This window comes from Papaver somniferum, chromosome 3 (genome assembly GCF_003573695.1).
Source record: "Papaver somniferum cultivar HN1 chromosome 3, ASM357369v1, whole genome shotgun sequence".
Classification (NCBI taxonomy): Eukaryota; Viridiplantae; Streptophyta; class Magnoliopsida; order Ranunculales; family Papaveraceae; genus Papaver; species Papaver somniferum.
Window position 1 is genome coordinate 112772971 of NC_039360.1, and position 23649 is coordinate 112796619.

Genomic DNA, 23649 nt, shown 5'->3' on the forward strand with positions numbered 1-23649 from the left:
GCAGAACTTTGGTCCGTCAAGTATTGACGGTCTTCAATTCTGTGCTGTTGGGCAGACGGTTTCAGACTCGAGTGTTGAAGAAGAGGCCGAAGTAAGTATTTCTTCATATAACTTCGTAGATAAGATGCTCATTATTGAGAATATGTCCAGGAGGATGTCTCCATGTAAGTAGAGAGTACTGGTGATGCTCGTTCGGAGAATGACGATAAAGAAAACTCTTAAAGCTCAAAACCGAATGAAAGTAATGTTGTTGTTGTTGTTGATGTTGAGACAAGCAATTCTGGTTCTTTGAACGCTTCAGAGCCCACCCAAGTAATTATTTCTCTTGCATTTTATCCATAGAAGTATGAACTTGTTGATTCATGAATGCATGAATGAGAATCCATGTGAATATATGAAAAGCTTTGCCGAAATATGTCACCAGAAAATTCAGAACTTAGCTATTTAGCAAAAATGTTGTAGAATCTTCGTCTGATGTCAGATTTTCGCGATCCACCCATGTATCCTTATGCCCAGGAAATTTCCAAGCTTTAACATAGAAGATTTTTAAGTTTTGAGCACGTCCAGGGCCTAAAAAAGGCAAAACAGTAAACTTCCAGGAGACTTTCAGAACTTTTTCAGATTGTACGTTGTCTAATGTTTTGACCGCATCTCCTTGCTCGTTCATCGGATTGTTATGAAATTTTGACATCTGGTAGAGGACATCCATGCAAAGAGAATGGTATATAGCGCATCCTCATATTCCTTGTATATTTCTCCCAGTTATTCATCTTGCACAGGGAATAGTAAAGTCTCTTCAGACGAGCTTGCCGCAAAACGTATTTTCATGACTTTCATGCTATTTGCTCGTGCCTCGAGTGTATAATGATGAACCCTGATGTTGTTGGACTGATTGTATAATGTATTTTTATGATCTCATTTGGTCTCATGTTTAGATTTCTCTAACCTCATGTAATCTTCGTATTAGGTGTCAAATACCGAAGTTGAGGATATTGAAACCAATAAGGATAACTCGAGTTGTTCTAGAGTTTTTGATGAAGATACAATCATCCTTGCACTTAAAGGCCATGAGAAGTTTGTCACTGAAGTTATGGAAACTTCGATTGTTGCTGCTTCAGTGATAGAAGAAACCGAGCCACCAGCAGAGAATACTAAAGAAACTGTTGCCCTGATTGTAGAGGCTTCCCCAGTAACTGATAATCGTGTAGTGGTGTATTAACACCCAAGTGCAGGGGTTGTTTGGGTCCTCCATTCGATGCATCACTCCCATACCACGAACTGGTTGGTGGAGGATTTCAATGCTATTGATTCATTTGAGATGAGGACCCTTTGATTGGTATATGAGCATGGTGCTTGCAGCCATCTTGTCTTTCTCAACCGTAAAACATCATGTATGAAACCCTGGTCACGGTTCCATAACTGAGGTTGCTTTCGAGAGGGGATGATGTAATGACCATGGTTTCATGTCCCGGCGGTAGCATCACTTTTATGATGAATGATTAGCACAAGAGAGTCTGGCCTCACAAGTCTTGGACTGTAAAACTGATCGTCATGATCAGTGGATCGTCAGTCCCCAGTATTTTGTTAAATCTCTCGTTTTCGTTTCCTCTTCTTCTGGAGAGACTTGGATAGAGGACCCAGGTAGAAAATTGATACAAAGACCCAGGTGTTCGAAGTTGGATGTACCTTGATGAAGGACTTAGCGAAAAGACCTGGTGGACACCGATCGACTGTGGAAGTTATGAATCCCGTCTAAGAATTGTTGCATGCATGTTGTATGCTCTGGAAGCTGTAGGAACCTCATACGACGTCGGAATTTGATGCTTGGCCCAACTTTTGAATCTAAGAGACTGAGTTTTCTAATGAGACAAGAATCACTCAATTTGGAGTTGTAGAGGTCATCCAACGAATCGTGCACATTTGTAATTTGTAATCCCGTACAAATTTTTCAGATTTCGTAGACCTGACAGTAGAGGCCATATCTTTCAGCTTGTATGTCCGATTGACGCACCCTTTTGGTATGTTGTAGAAGAGATATAGACGAACATCTTTTGTTGAGGAAACATTGTCTCATTCCTCACCCATTGGTAAGTTTTTGCAAACCCATGGCCTGAAGTGTGTTGTATCTCATTTGTAGAGGTGATGAGAACATCTTGTAGAAGACTCTGGATTATGCCCACCAGTCGTGCCAGCTTTGGGAAGAATTTCATGTTATTAGGTCTACACATCTTGATATGAATCATTGGTTCTTAGAGAAGTCTGCTTCATATGTAACACTTCAGAGAATGATTAGTTGATGAAGCCCTGAGGATGTTGCTCCTGAGACCGTTGTTGGTGCTGAAACCATGAATGATTACCTCCAGAGATCTTTGTCGATGCTGAGATCATGGATTGTGTTCCTCTAGAGATTATTTTTGATCCTGATACCATGGTTGAAGTTGCTCCAAAGACCGAAAAGACTAGTATCTTTCCTCCTCCATCCAGTGATCCTTTTACTGAGCGTCCCTAAGATGAAGGTGTACTGAGATTTCAACTTGAATGCTCCTGAAAGCATAACTTCATCATGAACTGGCTTTGTCAGTAAGTCGACGTTGTTGCAGTAGATAGAAGCGGCAGTTTTCATACTGGATATGATTGGTGAAGAAAGGAAGTTCCTCAATCGTGCAGGGGCTTGTGATGTAGAGAAATCCTGTTGATGAAGTTTCGTGGAATCACCTCAGGTTTCCCAGTGTATGTTGAAGGAGTTAGCGCCATCCACTTTTGAATGATGTTGCATCTGCTTCGGAAGTCTTATCATGGGATGATGAAGACTTATCGATTGTAGTTTAGTTACACTTTGATCGTGCTGGTGTTGAATCAGTGTGTCATCGTCGAGATATTGGTGCTGAAGCCAGATGCGAAGGTGTACTCTTTGATTGGGAGTACAATTTGAAGACTTCTTAGGTGATTGAGCGTTGAAGCGCATATTACTTAAGCATCGAATGTCTTAGATTTGATCGTCTCGACCCTGGAGTATCTTCTGTTGATTCAACATACCTTTCGTTGCAGTAGTGGGATTCGACACTTGTGCAGACATCAGAGCTTTCTGATTTTGTGGAATACATGGACTTGCAGGAGAAACACCCAAAGTGTTCTTTGCCATGTTTGGACGTCAGTAATGAATGTTTCAGTGCTTGATTCGGAGAAACGTCAGATTCAACCACTTGGTAAAATACTAATGCGGTGAAGCTACCATTCATAACGTCTTGTAGAGTTGCTAGCATAATTAAGTCCCCATACTATGATAGCATGTGAGGAAATAAATGACATAGACATGGAATGTGACTTGCCTGAGTGCGGAACCTCTTGATGAATGTCTATGCATCTTTTGCAGGTTCTTGCTTCAACCTCGTCAAAGTTTGAAATTCCTCAAAGTACTCTGATGATGGAATGTCCGTCAAATCTTATGGATCAGAACTTTATTCGTTGGAGAGATGTGTAACCAAAGGCGCTTTGTAAGTACCCATATTTTAAGCGTGGATCCATGCTCGTCTGAAGGATATGTCATATCCTGGATCTTCCTGATTATGTGAAACTTGGTTTCTATCCAGGTTGAACTTATGTTCACTTTGAGAGTGATGCAGCCATAAGTATTTCCGAGCGCTCCTTCAAGGCCTCTGATTGAGATGGGAGCATGAGTAGCTTCTTGTCGAGTGATGCCCTTGGATCCAATGGTTTTCAGTGGAATGTTGTTGACGGCGGTGCCAGCATCGATCAACGTTCTTCCAAATTCGCTTCTTCTGAGATTGACTATGGTAAGCAGTCCCCAGTCATACATCTCTTGATCTGTAGCTGGAGGCCAAGAAGTATTTCTGGAATATACGATGTGGTTCTGTGAACATGTCTCTCCTTTGTGCCTTCGACAGATAAAGCAATTCACATTCGACGGATTGAAGTGCCACTTTGATAGGTTGTTCAAAGAGTGTAAAGGTTCTGAATGGGAGAGGATTCTTGTGTACTCCTTCAGTCCCCAGTTGAAGCTATTGTGGATCAACCTTCTCTTTGAAAATGTTCTTCGAAACTCCGCAGTCGCTTGTGGGATGATTGACGAACCTGTGGAAGCAGCAGTAACGAGGACTTTCCATGTGTTCTTCAGTTGTTTATTTCTTGACATATGGAAACTTGATTGCACCATCTTGGACCCAGACATCCAGGAGTTTCATAACCTCTTTAATGGAAAAAGGAAAGTCAGGTGCTTCTTGATCAGGAACTCTTGTGCGTTGGTCAGAGGCTTGTGCATCTTGCTCATCCTTCCTTTGTGCTTTTGAAGGAGCTGGGGTATGCTTGTGCAGCGGTTTGGCTTTCCATTTGCTCCCTTCTCCAACAGTGTTTATGGAAGGCTGGAGGTTTTACTGCTTCTTGATCAGACGTCTGCCATCTCGAGTGTCTCGCGGTTCTTCAGACTTTGTAGCTTTTGTTCTTTCCAGTAAAGCGGGCACAATAGTTTTCGATCTCTTCGTCGCTTCATGAAGCTCTGAGAAGGTATGGAAACGAAGATTTTCCAATAAAGCTCTGTAGACCGGGATCATGCCGTTGATACACAAGTCTACTAGTTGCTACTCCGTGACGTTTGGACAATGACACTCCAAGGATTGAACTCTGAACCTTTTCACATAATCATCGGGATGTTCACTGCTCCTTTGAATCATCCTTCCTAGATCAGAGAGAGCGACTGGCTCTGACACGAAGAAGTATTTTCTGTAGAAAGCATTAATCATCTCTCCCCAATCGGTGATACTTCCTGGTGCGATGTTGTTGTACCAGGTGTATGCCCTGCCTTTCAAGGATTTTGAAAATTCCTCCAGACGGACGACATGGTTGTGCTCATGTTCTCCCAATAATTCCAGAAACCGAGAAATATGTTTTTGAGTATTGCATGTTCCATCATAAAGAATGAATGTTGGAGTGGTATAACCTTTTGAAAGAGGAATCCTTTGTATGGAAATATGGAGGTTGGTAACGATGGACGGATGATGTCTTGTCTTTTCATCGATCCTCAAAAAAAGCACTCCATATCTTCACGAGTGATGAAACTTGCAGGTTTCATTGCTGGAGAGTCATCTGCAGCTTTTCGGAATTCTTCATCATGTACAACATGGATTGGATAGATTTCAGGATCAGCGGTTGAAGATGTTTCTTTAGCTTTTCCTTTCTCGCGCTGAGGCTGAGTTCGTTCAGACGCAAGCTTGTCTGTGAGAGTTTTAATATAAACACACAACTGCTTCTGTGTTGCAGCCACGTCAGTCTGAACCTTCATGAGATCAACTATGGTAGGCTGATTTCCTCTGGTTTCTTCAGGAGACCGACCGAAGAGTGGATTGTTGATGGCGCCAGTGTCGTCACTTGCATGGGTGATCACTGGAGCACCAGTGCTTGGAGAAGTAGTAGTAACATGTGGCATGACATTGCTGGCTGGAGGAGTGGTATTAGCGGTACCACTGAAGCCTGCAATGTTGAGAGGAGTAGTACTTGCGATTGCAGTATCACTAGAAATTGTGATGTGAGAGTCGGGTGTTGAACCCGGATTGGTAACTGAACCGGACCTAAGATCAACCATCTTTGTGAGACTGTGAGATTGCAACCGAGAGAATGATCTCCCACTGTGGTCGCCAATCTGTAGACGTGGAAAAACGATTTGCTGGTTTTTAAGGTATTGAGGAGCCGACCGTACGGAGGATACTCCTCGAACCGAGCGAAATGTTAAACCTCACACAGATGCACCGCTTCAAAGGGGGTGCTTTAGATTCGAGAGATCAATCTGTAGTACTCCGGCCTAAATCAAGACAATGACCGTTCCAGAGTAAATTCGGTCACAAGAGAGGATGGGTTGATTTGTAGGAGGGAAGATGGGAAATGTGTGGAATCAATGGTAATCAAAGATTGTGGGTGTGTGAATTCTGAATATGATAAGCTCTGAATGATTGAAATTGCTCAATTGAGAGTAGTTGCTCAATTGATGAGTTGATGATCTCGTGTTGTCGATGAGACGTGAGATTGATGATATTGTTGATGCTGATCCTTCAATCATGATTCAGAGACTTTTTTATATTGCAGGAATTTTAGACACCATGACCCCATGATGTGTGACAGTTGATGGAATCAAGGAGTGGGGAAGTGGAGATCGTGTTTGAAACCAGTTGTTCAACGTGTGGAGACTTGGTCGATTTTCCACCCACTACCTCGTGAATTCCTTCAACTGATTGCACGACTTGCTCACATTCCATCGTGTGTTTGAACACACTTGTCGTAGACCGCCAGACCAAAACCCTAAGTGATATCCCCCAAAGTGACACGATTGACGTCTCTTGGTTTTTTAGTCAATTGATGACTTCGTGGTTTGATGGGACGATGAGTCCATGTAGTTGCTGAGTTGAACATGATGTTCTGAAACTCATGAATTGAACATGTCATGAGACAGAGGTATAGTTCTTACGATGAAGTGAGCAAGTATTGCTCATTCGATGGACCGTTGAATATTGATTGTTGAACTAATATTCCTTGTTTTGAGCAAATATTTATCATCTGAGAAAGTGTTTCTCATGTGATGAATTGTTGAATATTTGATCGTCTGAGTATGTGTTGCTCATCTAATAGATTGTTGGCAGGGTACCAAAAATATTAATTAGAATACTGGTCGTTGAACCGAGCATAATTAATAAAATTAATGACCATGAGGTCGTCGTAAAATTATTAAGGTTGGAATCTGGAATGATGATCCTTGGATTCAAAAACCCTAATTTGATCAATTAATGATCAATTCATGGTTCGTCAGAAGTTTAACCATGGGATGAAGGAGGGAACGACTACATGGGACTGTGGATCAACTATGTATTGTCCATATGCTCATGTGAGCAAATACGAAGAACTCCTGAAGAGTTGACGATTTGTTGGTGAAAGAATGATTAAATGTTGGTTTAATCATTTATTCGAAAATGCTCGTCTGAGCCTTAGGTGAGAAAACCTAATTAATTATGACGGAGTGAGGGCCCGACCATGGGGTCATGAAACCGGCCCCGGGTAGTCACGTGACCGCCTGATGATCACTTCATGAAAATCCAAAGTGTTTGGAAGAGTCTTGGACCTAATACGTGCAATTGTGTAAATTAGGTCAAAACTGTGAAACTTGATGGGACCGGCTTCTGTAAGCCAAAGAGGCAATCTTGGTCGGTCAAGATAGCGCGCTCGTTTCCCCAAGGCGTCCGCGTCTCAGTATGAGAATTTTGATATTTTCTGGCGTGCAATTGAGCATCCATTCGAGAAAATATGCCAAAATTAGGGTTTCGACGAAACTGAGGAAAACACCATGAGATGATGGAAAATAAGGAATAAGGAGGTGTGGGACCGCCGAGGCCAAGGCATGGTCGGCCGATCCTGGACACGGTCACGTGGGGCCTTTTCTTTAATTTTATAATATTTTGATGATTTTATGAAAAATTCATGAATTTTGAGAAATTTGATGAATTTAGGGAGTTTCCATGATTTGAAGGAGTTTTCATGAGTTCAGGGAAGCAAAATATATTAAAATAATAAAAACAAGGGCGTGTGGGACCGTGGAGGCGCGGCCGGCCAGCTAGGGCCCGGTCCCACGAGTTTTCATAATTTTTAATATTTTTTTAGGTATTTTTTCATGATTTGAGGGAATTTTTCCTAATTTGAGAGAAATACCATGAAATCAAGGAATTTGACGAATTTAAGGAAAAATAAAATAAAACAAGGGGCGTGTGGGACCGGCTAGGTCATGGCCGGCCGGCTAGTGGCCCGGTCCCACAAGTTTTCATAATTTTATTTATTATTTGATGATTTGTGCAAAATACCATGAAATCAAGGAGTTTTTTCATGAAATTAGAGAAATGATAATAATAATAATAAAATAATTAGGAATCGTGAGGTGTGGGGCCGGATGGACCAAGGCATGGCCGGTTGGCCAACGGGTACGCCCCATACTTCTTTCCTTAATTTTATATTATTTTTTACGAATTTATGAAAATACCATGAAACCGAGGAGTTTCCTCGAGACGAAGGAGATTTGATAAAATGAGAAAATTTTATCAAATCATGGAAAATAATAAAAATGCATTAAAAATATAAAACTGGCGTGGGATTGACCGCGACACGGTCGGTCGGTCGTGTGTCCGTGCTCCCAGCACCCTGGTCAATATTTTTAATTATTTATTATTTTCTTCCCTATTTTGCATAGGTTCATCGTTTCGTTGTATTTTGAAATACTCGTTCGTGCGGTGACTGTTAGTGCATCGTCGTTGAACACACTTTCACCATTTGGATCGGGGCTTACTTAGAGGTAGCTCAGACGCCCGGTTGTTGATTATTTATTACTAATGGTGGAATTCAGTGGAGAATAATTCACAAAACTGAGTAATAAGATGTTTATTATTAATTCATGGGATCAGCTGAGGATTCGACTACGAATTCAGAATAATAAAGTGAGCATTACCATTCCATGGGATCGTAGATTCGACCATAGAATCGGAGTAATTAAGATTATCTATTACCATTTATGAGACCAGTTATGGATTCGATCATGAAATCGGAGTAATGAGATAATATAGTTATTGCTATTCCATGAGATCAAGCCGTGGATTCGATCATAGAATCAGAACAATTGTTTATTGCCATTCCATGGGACCAGTCGTGGATTCGACCATGGAATAGGAGCAATTGTTATTGCCATTCCATGGGACCAGTCATGGATTCGACCATGGAATAGGAGCAATAATAGATTATTCTGGGAATTCGGTAGTGAATGTCACGGCAAAATTAATCTTAATTAGGAATAATTAACTTTGTGGCTCTATACTGGCAGAGCAAGCTGTCTAGGAGCATTAATTATCCCGATATGAGCTTGTCGGTAAGTCATATCCTTTATATAGTCAGGGTAAACTCGTTGTTTGTTCCTGAAGACGTTATCACTCTATACTAGCAGAGCAAGCTGTCTAGGAGCCGTCCATCTCGTGATACTATATAGAAATAATCATTGAAAGTGTTCAGTATTCATGAGATATGTCGTTGTCCAGTCGTGAGACTACATATCTACATGTACTCTGAGAGAAAGTACTCTCCGTTAAGAATTCGATGAGAGACCCGTGTCTCAATACTCACGTCTGATTGCTGGATCAGAGCTTCGTATAATTATGAGTTTACGATTTTTGCCCTTGTCGAAAATCCACCATCTACACTACCAACCACCTCATTGTCTGGGAAATTATTGATCATAGGAGCTTCAAACGATATTCCAGCTATTGGATATTCACGAGCGTGAACCTTGTGTTCAATCTCTACGGATTCTGCAGAGTCTTCACCAACTCGAGTGTTGTTGTCTTCAACCTCAACCACGGTCACAAACTTTCCTTTACTTCTCCTTCTGGCATCAACGACGACACGAACATCCTCCTGCGACGAAACGGAGAAGTATTTAATTTTACCGAAATTGGGCATAGTGGAATTGCAAGGGTTGTAAGGGTGCTTACAGATGATCCAGCCTCAGCGTAAGCCGACCTGTACCGGGCAGGAGCTCTAACAGTCCGCTTGGGCCTCGAGTTATGAGATGAAGAATTCTTCTGGTTATCCTGCAAAAAATCATTTTATTATGATCAGATAATCTCGATCAGACATAGACGAAAAAGGTATACAACTTACTGGGATGGACGCTTCTAATTCACGTTTCGAGTGAGGATCATCTCGAGAAGAAATACTACTGCTCGACATAGCGATAACAAGGTATGATCGGAATTTTTATGCACGATGAAACTGACTAAATATTCACGTAAGTAATAGACTCAAAGTCTCGAAGATATATATTAGACACAGTGGATGTTTATCTTCTAAGAACAGTCAGTTCAGTTACAGGCTTCGCGGAAACCCTAAGCTTCAAACGAGATCAATACTGAAGACGCGGAGGAAAATAACACATCGGGGACTGACAACAACATAGTCAGAGAATGGCCACGCAGCTCTCTACACGTCCCGTGTCTCTTAACCGTATTTTGGTACTTCTCACAAGACGGAAATTATCAAAAGAGAGTATGATGGATTCAGGCGTATGGACATTGGTCCGTTTCATTCGATCAGAAGGAATCAACATTAATAAAATATTTATTGTTCAGAAGAAAGCCCTAGATCTAAAGCAAAGTCATCCAAATCATCAAAGAAATGTCTACTACGAAGGATAAAGAACATTCAAATGTTTAAAGAAGATAGAAGTAAAGCTACTCGTCAGACTCATCCGAATTGTCAGTTTCGTCATCATTTTCCTTCTCGTCATCAGATTTGTCATCGGTATCTTCCTCTTCGTCGGAATCAGCGTCAGGGATGAAGTCTGGACGAGCCTCAGGATCATCATCTGAGTCCGAGTCTTCTTCTGCTTCAGCTTCGGCTTCAATTTGCTTCATGGTCCTCCGAAACTCTCTTTCGTATCGTTCAGGATGATCTTGCGCTCTGTAAATACCCACTCAGTCTCCTCTTCAGAAATATCAGCATCAGTCAGAGGGTACCCCATCAAGGAATTGACGTCTCTCCTCAGCCGCTTGTACTCGGCATCGGATTCGATCCCTTCTGCGCTGACGATTCTAGGCTTCATCATCTTCGGCCTTCCTCTTAATAAGTTCAGCATAAGTGACCCTGCGATCATTCAAGGGTACGCTAGACTTCGCTCTCTCATCATGAGTTTTCTTAGCTTTCGATTTGGCTACAAAATCTTTGGAATGCTCATCAGAGGAGCTGGAGGAGGAAGAGGAGTAATAATAATCGTAATTGTTGCCGCTGGAAGTTGACATTTTCTGAAACCAGGAGCATAAAATTATCAACATGCAAGTGAATCCATCTGCAAAAATGGTAATTCTTAACTCCTACCTCTTTACGATTCCACTAACGACAGTGATAGTGGTAATCCAAGAGTTAAACACCTCAAAACTCGTTCGTTTCTTCGAAACCTGCAAAAGACGAACGAAACTTAGATTTTCATAAAATCATGAACATTTCTACTGCGTGAACACTCACCATGGAATTATGAAAAACTAAAATAATATCTCATCATAAATAATTGTTTACTTTGAACATTATTCAAAAATCAGTTTTGAAAATATATGTTTACAAAACATGAAATAATAACTCACGTTTTATTTTTAGTGAATAACAACTCACGCAAAAAAAAAAAAAAAAAAAAACTCTTTTCCTTCGTATCGTCGTTCGTCTTTAAAACGAAGGTTTATTTCAGTTTTGTGAGATCTCACACCTTATAAGATAAAGTTTTGATTTACATGAAAGCTCATTAACAAAATTTTATCACTAGACACAAGATCATGTATAATTTTTTTTTTTCCTTCGTACTATCGCCATCCTCTAAAACGAAGGTTTATTTCGGTTTTGTGAAAACTCACTTCTTTTATGATAAAACTTTGGTTCACATGAAAGCTCATAAACTAAACTTTATCACTGGACCTAGGTCTACATATATTAAAAAATCTCTCCTAAATCAGGGATTATTTTTAGTTTTCAAAACTAACGATCAAACGGACATATGTTTTCAAAAAACAAGGGTTTTTCAACAAAAATCCTACTCACATACACACATATATGATTTCAACATGATCGCTTCATGAAACTCATATTAAAAAAAAAAAAAAATCCCACACCTGGTCGGCGCCGGCCGGAAGTTAGCCGGACGGCGGCATCCGGCGGCGGCGGTCGGTGCTCCGGCGTGAAATCTTTCTCCTCTTGTTGCTGGCGTGAAGGTGGTGGAGAGATGATGAAGTTTCTGGTCGTGGAAAAAATAAATAAAGGGATTAATTCCCTTTTATATCAATTTTTATTTCCAAAACCTAATTTTACAAGGATTTCCTTATTTGGGCCCGACCCGCGAATCATAAACGACCAAGGTTCCATCGTCCAAACCAGTGGTTCAGCGCCACTTTATGCTCATCAAACGATGCTCTATCATGCCATTGAGATCTTCATTCAAGTCATGGTATGCTCGCACTATCAAAATCCGGTAACGTCTTAACTTGCGACTAAGTTCAATTACTTATATTGTTTATGACCGGAAAATCACCATTCAATGTTGAGTGAGGAACACGGCTTTCCTCACTAAGCAGGGGACTTAATGTAGATGGTGGATTTTCGACAAAGGCTAAAATCGTAAAACCATAATTATACGAACTCCTGATCCAGCAATCAGATGTGAGTATTGAGACACGGGTCTCTCATCGAATCCTCTGACTGAGAATACTTTCTCTCAGAGTACATGCAGATATGTAGTCTCTCGGCTGGACAACGGCATATCTCATGAATACTGAACACTTCAGTAATTATTTCTATATAGAATCACGAGATTGACGGCTCCTAGACAGCTTGCTCTGCTAGTATAGAGCGATAACGTCTTCAGGATACAAACAACGAGTTTCCCTGAGTATATAAAGGATATGAAGCTCCAGCAAGCTCATGTCAGAATAATTAATGCTCCTAGACAGCTTGCTCTGTTAGTATAGAGCCATAAGTTAAATATTCCTAAATTCTTGGATTCATCCACTGAATTTTCGAAAATATTCAAATATTTTCGCAGTATTTCGTTACTTCAATTTATGGTTCTTCCCAGCAGCATTCCATGGGTTAGTAATAAATATTTAACGCACGGGCATCTGAGCTACCTCTGAGTAAGCCCCGGCTCAAAAGGTTCAAGTGTACTCAATGATGATACACTAACAATCACCAACGAGTATTTCAAAATACGACGAAACGATGAATCTATGCAAAATAGGAAATAAAATAATAAATAACTAAAATATTGACCAAGGCGCCAAGGGATTGGGCTCATCGACCGGCCGGCCGTGTCGTGGCCAATCCCACGCCAATTTTATATTTTATCATATTTTTTGTTATTTTCCTTGATCTTGTGAAAATCCTTTTATTTGAACAAATATCTTCGTTTTGAGGAAACTCCTCAGTTTCATGGTGTTTCCTTCGCACCAATGAAATAATATAAAATTGATAAAAACATTGTGGGGCCGTGATTATTGGCCAACCGGCCATGCCTTGATCCCGTCCGTCCCTACACCTCATGGTTCCTCATCATTTTATTATTATTTCTCTAATCTCATGAAAACTCCTTAATATCATGGTATTTTCACAAAACCATGAAAATTTAATATAAAATTAGGAAAACTCGTGGGACCGGGCCCCAGCCGGCCGGCCATGCCTCAGCCGGTCCCACGCGCCCCTTATTTTATTATTATTATTTTAAGGTTTCCTTGATCCCATGAAATTCCTTGATTTCATGGTATTTCTTTCAAATTATGAAAATTCCTTCAAATCATGGAAAATAATACACAAAAGTTACATAAAATAAGGGAAACTTGTGGGACCGGGCCCAAGCCGGCCGGCCATGCCCTAACCAGCCCCACACGCCCTTATTTTATTATTTTAATATTATTTGCTTCCTTGATCCCATGGAAACTCTTTCACTTCAAGGAAACTCCTTAATTTCAAAAAATTCTTTTATTTCATGATATTTTCATACAATCATGAAAAATAATATAAAATTAGGAAAAGGCACCATGGGACTGTGGTCACTGGCCGGACGGCCATGCCTTGGCTTCAGCGGTCCCATGCTTCATCATTCCTTCATTTTATAATTATTTTCCTTCATCTCATGAAGTTTCCTCAGTTTTGCAAAACCCTGATTTTATTGTATTTTCTCAAATGGTTGCTCAAACGCATGCCAGAAAATATCAAAATTCTCAGGACTGAGACGCGGACGTGTTGACGATGTGAGCATGTTACCTTGACCGACCAAGGTTGGATCTTTGGTTCGCAATGAGCCGGTCCCACGTATTTTTATGGTTTGACCTAATTTGCGCAATTGCACGTATTAGGTCCAAGACTCTTCCAAATAATTTTGGAATTTCATGAAGTGATCGTCATTCGATCCCACGACCATCCATGGTTGGTTTCATGACCCCTTGGTCGGTCTCTCACCTCTCCATAATTAATTAGGTTTTATCACCTAAGGCTCAGACGAGCATTATATGAAAAATGATTGAACCGGCATTTGATCATCTTTTCACCAACTCTTCAAGGGGTCTTGGTATTTGCTCACGCAAGCATATGGACGCTACATGGTCGACCCATGGTCTCAAGTAGCCATTCCATGGTTAAATTTCAATAAACTATCACTCGGTCATCAATTGATCAAATTAGGGTTTCTGAGTCCAAGGATCATAATTCTAGATTCGAACGCTAATAATTTTACGACGATCTCATGATCACCATTTTATTATACTCGGTTCAACTACCATTATTCTAATTAATGTTTTATTTCGGTCACGCTGCCAATAATTCATCAGACGAGCAACACTTGCTCAGATAAGCAATATTTGCTCAAACCAAGGAATATTTGTTCAACTATCAATATTCAACAATTCATCGAATGAGCAATACTTGCTCACCTCAACGTGAGAATTACACCTCTGTCTCAACGGACAAGTTCAATTCATGAGTTTCAGAACATTTTGCAGAATCATGTTCAACTCAGCAAATACATGGACTCATCGTCCCATAAAGTCATGAAGTCAACAACTGACTAATTAACCACGAGACATCAATCGTGTCACTTGGGGGGATATCAACTAGGGTTTTGGTCTGGCGGTCTACGGCACGTGTGTTCATACACACGATGGAATGTGAGCAAGTCGTGCAATCATTTGAAGGAGTTAACAAAATAGTGGATGAAAATAAGTCTCCTAACGATGAGCAAATGGTTTCAAACACGATTTCCATTTCCCCACTCTTTGATTCCATCAACTTTCACACTTCATGGGATCATGGTGTCTACGATTCCAGCAATATAAATAAGTCTCTCAAATCATGATTGAATATACAAGAATCTCACGTCAAATGGACAACACGATATTAACAACTCAACATATGAGTAATCACTCTCAACAGGGATTCAATCATTCAGAACTTATCTTATTCAGAATGCATAACACACCTACAATCTTTGATTATCATTGATTCCACACATTTCTCAGCTTCCCTCCTACAGATCGATCCATCCTCTCTTGTGACCGAATTTACTCTGGAACGGCCATTGTCTTGGTTTAAGCCGGAGTACTACAGATTGATATCTCGAATTCAAAGCACTCCATTCTTGTAGTGCATCTGTGTGAGGTTGAACATTTCGCTCGGTTCAAGTAGTCTCCTCCGCGCGGTTGTCTTTTCAATTCCGTAAAAACCAGTAAATCGATTTTCCCCATCTACACCTATTTTGTTATTTTCATGAACTCACGAAAACTCCTTGATTTTAGCAACTTTCCTTTTTTGAGCAAAACTCATGAATTCTCCATAACTTCATGGATTCGTGAAAAATAATATTATAAAATAGGGAAAGGTGTGCGGGACCGGGCAACCTAGCCAGCCGTCCATGCCCAAGACGTGGCCGGTCTCACACCTCACAATCCCTAGTTTTTTATAATTATTATTCCCTAAACTCATGAAACTTCTTTGTTTCAACGAAAACTCATGGATTCTCCATAATATCACGGTTTCATGAAAAATAATAATATAAAATTAGGGAAAGGCGTGCGGGACCGGGCAACATAGCCGGCTGGCCATGCCCTAGCCGTGGCCGGCCCCACACCTTGCAATCCCTAGTCTTTTATAATTATTATTTTCCACAATTCATGAAACTCCTTGGTTTGAGCAAAATTCATGATTCCTTCGTATTTTCTCAAATTTTGCTCGAATCATGAAAAACTAAAAGCCAACATGGTCAAATGACTGGCTAGCCTTTCACGGAAATATTAAATGTTAAAATGTCCTTATTTTAATATTTACAAAATATTGATCAATTGAGCATACATGCTCATTCCAACAAAAATCAAGAATTTCAGTCAGGATGAAACTCTTCTGAAAATTCACAATATTGCTCGAATGCACGTCAGGAAATACTGAAACTATCAGTACGGAGAAACGGACACCACGGCAACACGTACATGCCTTAATGACTGACCAAAGTCATCCCTAGGGCTTGCACAAAGCCGGTCCCACAGAATTTCATAATTCTGACCTAATTTGCTCAATTGCTCATACTGGGCCCAAATTCTCTCCAACTAACCTGGGGATTTGCTCAATCGAGCACCAGATGGTCCCACACCCCTAAGGGCCGGTTTCATGCCTTCTTGGCCGATCCCTCACTTCTCCATGAATTAGGTTTTATCACCTAATGCTCAATCGAGCAACTATTTTTCAATAAATGATGAAACCGGAATTTTATCATCATTCCTTCACCAACAGTCCAATTGAGGACCCTGGTGCGTGCTTACTCGAGCACTTGGGCATCACATGGATGTCCATAATCTCACGTGGTCGGTCCCTCCCTTACTCATGACCAAGTTCAGCAATTCGTCAATTGATGAAGGATTGATCAAAAATTAGGGTTTTGAACAAACGCACCACGAATTACCATTCCGAGCAAGTTCAAACACTAAATTATATTAATCCAGCGATCAACATCTGAATTAATTATACAATATTCGGTAATCTACCAATATTTTAATTAATATTTTATTGGGTCACGTCACCAGTAAATATTTCGTCGAATTGAGCAATGCTTGCTCAGTTGCTCGAATATTGATCCCATTATCAATATTCAGTAATTTATCAGTAATTCGTCGAATCGAGCAATACTTGGAAATATTTTCTCAGACGAGCAACATTAACATATATTCATGAATCGTTGAGCATTTGTCAAAAGTGCTCGATTCAAAGAAACCTAGACTCATTGTCTGATCAGTCAACAACTGACTAACTAAGACACGTTTGTCATACAGACTCCACGATTCGTGAGACATCAATCACGTCACAAATGGGGGGATATCACTTAGGGTTTTGGTCTGGCGGTCTACGACATGTGGATTCATCCACGAAGAGAAATGTGCGTAAGTCGTGCAAACGGTTGAAGGAGTTAGCAAAGTAGTGGGTGCACGATCAGTCAAGTCTCCACACGACATGTAACTGACTTTAACACGATATCCCACTTTCCCACTCTTTCACTCAAGAAACCGTTACACTTACAGGGATCAGTGTGTTCACAACTCTGATAATATAAATAAGTCTCTGAATCCATGATGGAAGGACATCATCAGTAATCGTTCATACAGAATTTCTCGAGTAACTACTCTCAAGAATTCATCAATCTATCAGAACTTATTCGAACATACCAGTTCACCAATTATTGCAGAAACCTTCAACACATCGACAATCCTTGATCACCATTGATCCCACACAATTCTCAGCTTTCCTCTTATAGACCAACCCATCTCCCTCTTTGTGACCGAATTGACTCTGGAACAGCCATTGACTTGGTTTAGGCCTGAGTCCTACAGATTGATCTTTCGAATCTAAGCACTCCCTTTGCAGTGCATCTGTGTGAGGTTCATCAGTTTGCTCGGTCGAGGAGTCTCGACAACACGCTTGATTCTTTACTTTCCTAAAAAACCAGCAAACCGTTTTTCCCCATCTACAGGAGGCATGCAGGGCAGATTAATGCCAGGAGGCATACATGGCAAGTCAATAGGCATGCAGGGAAGTTTCGTGCAGACTTAATACAGGAGGGCAGTTTTATGCAGTTTCATGCATAATTAATGCAAGGCAGTTTATGGCCAGGAGGCATGCAGGGCATGGCCACAGTTTATGACCAGGAGGCAATTAGGGGAAGACCCTAATTCAGATTTGTATAAATATAAGTAATTACAATCCCAAAAGGGGGGAGTCTAGGCCAGAAAAGAGAGAAAAAGTCCATTATAATTCTGATATAAATAAAACATCACTCTCCAAGGGGATTCGTCCGTGGATGTAGGAAAACTTGCCGAACCACGTAAAATTTGTGTCTCTCATCTTTATGCTTGTTTCATGTTTTTAACCCTGTTTTCCTCATCATCACCAAAATCATCGTGTTTAGTGCCTGGAAATAGTTCTGGGTACAAACATTGGCGCCGACTAAGGGGATACGAGAAAAAGAATCGTGTTTTCCCATTGAGAAAAGTAGTACAAAAAGCTTAAAAATCGTGTTCGTAAAAAAACAGCTTTGATCGCAATCGTTGCAGTCCAGCTGATCGCAACTGCTGCAGTCCAGTTAATCACAATACTGCAGTCCAGTTGATCGCAACTGCTGCAGTCCAGCTTAACAGTTCGAGGTGCTGAAACAATTACTTTCGGAAGCCACCGAAACTGCATCACTACAAAATTCGGTGAAACTGTTTCCAGGACGTTCGGTCCGCAGCAAAAGATGGAGCGAAAACCCTAGGAAAAAAAACCTCCAGAAAAGCATCGCAAAAAGTTCCAGAAAAAATCACAAAAGGTGTAGCAAAATTATCGCAGAGAAGTTTGTGAGAAACGGCAACAGTTCATGAAAACTGTTGCTGAAAGTTCAAGGAGAAAAGACAACCGTACCCAAAACTGTCCCACCAGCCGTTGCAGAAATTGCAAAAACAAAGTCAACACTTCAGAAAACTGTTGCGAAATGTTCGAAGAAAAGATAACAGTTCAAAAAACTGTTGCGAAATGTTCGAAGAAAAGATATCATTCAAAACATGTTCCAAGAAGTTCGAAATGAAAGACCACAGTTCTGAGATAGCGTCGCAAAAAGTTTCAAATACAAAAAAAAAAAGAAACAAAAAAATCAGGAAAAAGCCGGCGGCCACGGTCGGCGGCCAAACATCTTCACCCACGTTAGGTTACTCTCACCCTCAGTAGTTTTCGTTCACCCTCGTTACGTAACTGTCATCCACGTTTGGGTTCTGTCATCACATCAGAGGTTCTTTTCACCCTCGTTACTTAACTGTTACCCAAGTTAGGATTTTGTCACCCACGTTAGAGGTTAATTTCACCCACGTTAAAAGTTGTCACACACGACAGCAACCTGTCCAGTCAACGACTGCCACGTCAGCATACGGTCCAGTCAGTATCGCTATGTCAGCAGGTATGTCCATTTAGCACCTTCCACGTCAGCATCTGGTCAAGTCATCGACCGCTACATCAGCAAGTAGTCCAGTCAGTACATGCCACGTCAGCAGCTGGTCCAGTCATTGACCGTCACGTCATCAAGTATGTCCAGTCAGCATTTACATCAGCAAGGTGATCCAATCAGTAATGCCACGTCAACAAAGTGATCCAGTCAGCAGTGCCACGTCAGCTAATACACGCGCGCTAATAGAAAATCTTGTTTCGACAATAATTTCTTCGTTTTAAGTCCGAATCGAGTGATTTTTGGCTCGTTGGAATCGTCTTTCAATTCCTTACAACTTGGAGGTGAAAAACTATGAATTTGAAAAAAATTTATTTTTTGAGGTTTCGAGCGGCGATATCACACACCGTCGTCGGTCACCACCAAGTGAAAACTACATATCATATCCAATGTTCGCGAACGCTATTGTGTCAAGTTTCTATCCACAACATGCATGTGTGCAAAGTTCGTGAGTGTTGGTTCGATTCAGAAACCTCAACACGCTTATGTACGGTGCTAGTTAAAACTGCTACATTCCAGTTGATCGAACTGTTGTACCCCAGTTCCTCAGGAATGCTACAGTCCAGTTGATCGAACTGCTGCAGTCCATTCTACCTCATAACAGCTGCAATCCAGTTGACCGAAACTGCTGCAGTCCGGTTTCTTAATAAATGCTACATTCCAGCTGATCGAGCTATTGTAGTCCAGTTTCTCAACAACCGCCGCAGTTCAGTTGATCGCAACTGCTGCAGTCAAGCTTCCCTCACAACAGTTATAGTCCAGCTGATCACAGCTACTTATATCCAGTTCCACGAAAACTATCTGCACTCCAGTTTTGATTCAACTGGCATAGCCACTGTTACAGAGCCGAGATGCTCGAACCGTCTTCTTCAGCATAACGTCGTATCTCACAAAATAAACCTTTTAATATGGTGCGTATACAATTTAAAAAATTTCGCATCTTTTTATCTAATGATGCATACTTTTATTCAGTGAGACATCTACAATGTGGCGAGCATTTTCCCATGCCAAGCATGCGGAGATGCACACATTTCAATTCTGCGCGCATCTGGAATAGCGGGATTGGCCCCCTCCGCGGATTCTGGATAGCAGACACCTTCAATTTCATTCCATGCGCGAGCAAGATGCAGCAAGGCTGTGCAACCTTGTGCGAGCATTGAGCAGCATGACAATCACTATCTTCTGGGGGCGAGTTGCATATCACTTCAACGCCTAGTTAGCAATTCGGGATACGGGTAGTATTTCGAACGGCATACGTGCGGGAATTATACGGATTCGGATATGTCGGATTCGGTCAAAAATCCGGTCAACGGTTCGTTGTTCGGACAGTAGTTCGGAACGGCATACGTACGTGCATATTCGTTTTATAAATGTGAGTACGACACTTAAAATTCGGCTTACATATATGATAAATTGATAAGTATTATGACCTTATTACGAGACTAATTTTATTTGTATATGAGTTATAAGATGGAAAAAAACATTTTAGCATGATTATTTAATAAAAAGTAAACAATTTAATCGTATAAATGTATTATAAAATGAGTTTATAGACTTTTAAACAAAAATTAACACATAAAACACTGGTTAAACAACTACCAATAGAAAATTTTAACTGAATAATTGTATTTAAATATAAAGTATATACAAAATCAAACAAAAACCAATCAACAGAACTCTGGTCAAAAAATTACCTATGGGAGAGCGAGTTTGGGCGCGAACTAGGTACGAAGTTCTAGTTCGGAAACATCATTCGGATTCGGTCAGTTCGTATACGTTCGCGAATCATTCATGATGTCCATATAATCCGGGTACTAGGTTCGGAGTTAAATAGTTCGGAAGCATCATTCGGATTCGGTCAATGCGGATACGTTCGTGAATCATTCGGGAATGATTCGAAGAATTACTAACTAGGCTTCAACGTGGATGACCATCACTTGGGGGAGAGATATGTAACACGTCATAGTCTAAAGTATATCTTTCATAGCTAGTTGCGTAACACTCCACACACTTGGGGGCGAGTTACATACTACCTAAATGCGATGCAAAATTCAACTGCTGAAAATCAGAACAAAGGGAAATCTGAACTTCTTAATCCTACGACGAGTTACACGATTAAGAGGGGGCAAGTATACACCCTAATATTTCGACGCAATTATTACAATCAGTAACGTTAAACAGCTTTAGTTAAGTTGATCGACCTGTTGTAGTCCAGTTCCTAAGCAACTGCTGCACTCGGTTGGACGCAACTGATGCAGTCCAGTTTTGCTCATCAATTCTGTACTCAGTTGGACGCAACTGATGCATTCTGGTTTTATTTGTAACTGTTACACTCAGGTTTGTCGAACTGTTTAAATCCAGTTCCTCAGCAGCTGCTGCAGTCCAGCTGATCGAAGCTGCTGCAGTCCTGCTCTGTTCGTATCTCTTGCAGTCCAGATGATCGCAGCTGCTGCAGTCCAGCTCTGTTCGTAGCTTATGCAATCCAGCTGATCGAAGTTGTTGCAGTCCAGCTCTGTTCGTAGCTCCTGCAATCCAGCTGATCGCAGCTACTGCAGTGCAGCTCTGTTCGTCGGTATTGTAGTCCAGCTGATCGCAGTTGCTGCAGTGCAGCTTTGCTCGTCGCTGTTGCAGTTCATCTGATCGAAGATGCTGCATTCCAGCTATGTTCGCAGCTGCTGCAGTGCAGCTTTGCTCATTGCTTCTGTAGTCCAGCTGATTGAAGCTGTTGCAGTCCATCTCTGTTCGCAGCTCCTGCAATCCAGCTGATCCCAGCTGCTGCAGACCAGCTTTGCTCAAAGCTGTTGCAACCCAGTTTTGCTAATTATTGCAGAGGACAGTTTTCTGTGGCCGTCGCAGTCTAGTTTACCGCAATCTTTGCAATCCAGTTCTGCAACAACTATTTCGATCTAGTCTACATCACTGCTGTTATCCTGATTCATATAACTATTGACGACATATAAAGGTCGATGTCATATCCAGTAGCACAGCCGAGACCGTTGGAGGTCCAACAGAACACAAAGTATGTTACCATCCCAACTATTGAAGGACCACACCCTTCCGCTCGCAACTTCCGCAGCTCAGTCCGTAATTGACAGCAGCTTAATACCAACAGCTACTACTACCCATTTTGGTCGAAAATTACTGACAGTCTGCAAATTCAAGTTTCATTTACAACAACAACTCACAAAGATTCTAGCTGAGTGACTTCAAATATAGCTCATCTTTTCCAAACAACTGTTACTAGTCTAGTTCTACGCAACTACCACAGTTCAGTTTTTACATCAACAACTACAACTCACTTTCAACACCACTCCGCTCCAGTGTCACGCTTCCATTGCAGACCAGTTCAGATTTCAGTCCAGTTTTTGCATACGACAACGGTTCATATTCAACTGTTACCCGTCGATCTTCCAGTCATGATAGCCTCACTTGGGGGCGTCTTGATTATAATTTCCGCAAACAACAAGGGAAGATAGCCAATCACCTCAGCAGCGATGATCCACACTTGGGGGCGAGTTTTGTTATTGAACAAGGAAAACGAAATTTTCTTAACCCCCAACAAGTTGGAGGTTAAGAGAGGGCGATGTTTGTACCATGAGTAAAAATACCACGTATTAGGCCAGAATATTGTTTTGGGACACTATCCAGCTGCCACCAGCCTACCCACTGAAGTAGCTACCATCAAGTCAAGGGCTCCATGAAGTCAACGCCAGGTCAATGGTCAAAGTCAACCGACAGTCAACTATCGAAGTCAAGTTGCCAGTCGCGCTTCTAAGAATTCGGAATGAGGCCAATGCCGGTAACCGACACCGGCGACCTATGCCAGCGGCCTATGTCGGCGGCCAATGCTGCATTGCCAGCCAGTATCTACCCATGCTGTCAGCTGTGCTGCCAGACAACATCCATCCATACTGCCATCCCGTTATGCCAGTCAAGCAAGTCTTCCAACAGGTCAAATCAATACAAGGAGGCATGCAGGGCAGATTAATGCCAGGAGGCATGCAGGGCAAGTCAATAGGCATGAAGGGAAGTTTCATGCAGACTTAATACATGAGGGACGTTTTATGCAGTTTCATGCAGAATTAATGCAGGGAAGTTTATGGACAGGAGGCATGCAGGGCATGGCCACAGTTTATGACCAGGAGGCAATTAGGGGAAGACCCTAATTCACATTTGTATAAATGGAGGGAATTACAATCCCAAAAGAGGGGAGGCTAGGCCAGAAAAGAGAGAAAAATCCATTGTAATTTTGATATAAATAAAACATCACTCCCCAAGGGGATTCGTCCGTGGATGTAGACAAAATTTGCTGAACCACGTAAAATTTGTGTCTCCATCTTTATGCTTGTTTCATGTTTTTAACCCCGTTTTCCTCATCATCACCAAAATCATCGTGTTTAGTGCTTGGAAATATTTCTGGGTACAAACAATACACAACCAACACATTTAAGTTATGCTGAGGTGAACAATAATCTATCCACCATAACCTTCTTGAATGGAATTCTTAGAACCCTGTTTCACAGACTATTTAGACCCAATTCTTTTCTCTAATGGTCTAATTTTTTCTTTGAAAA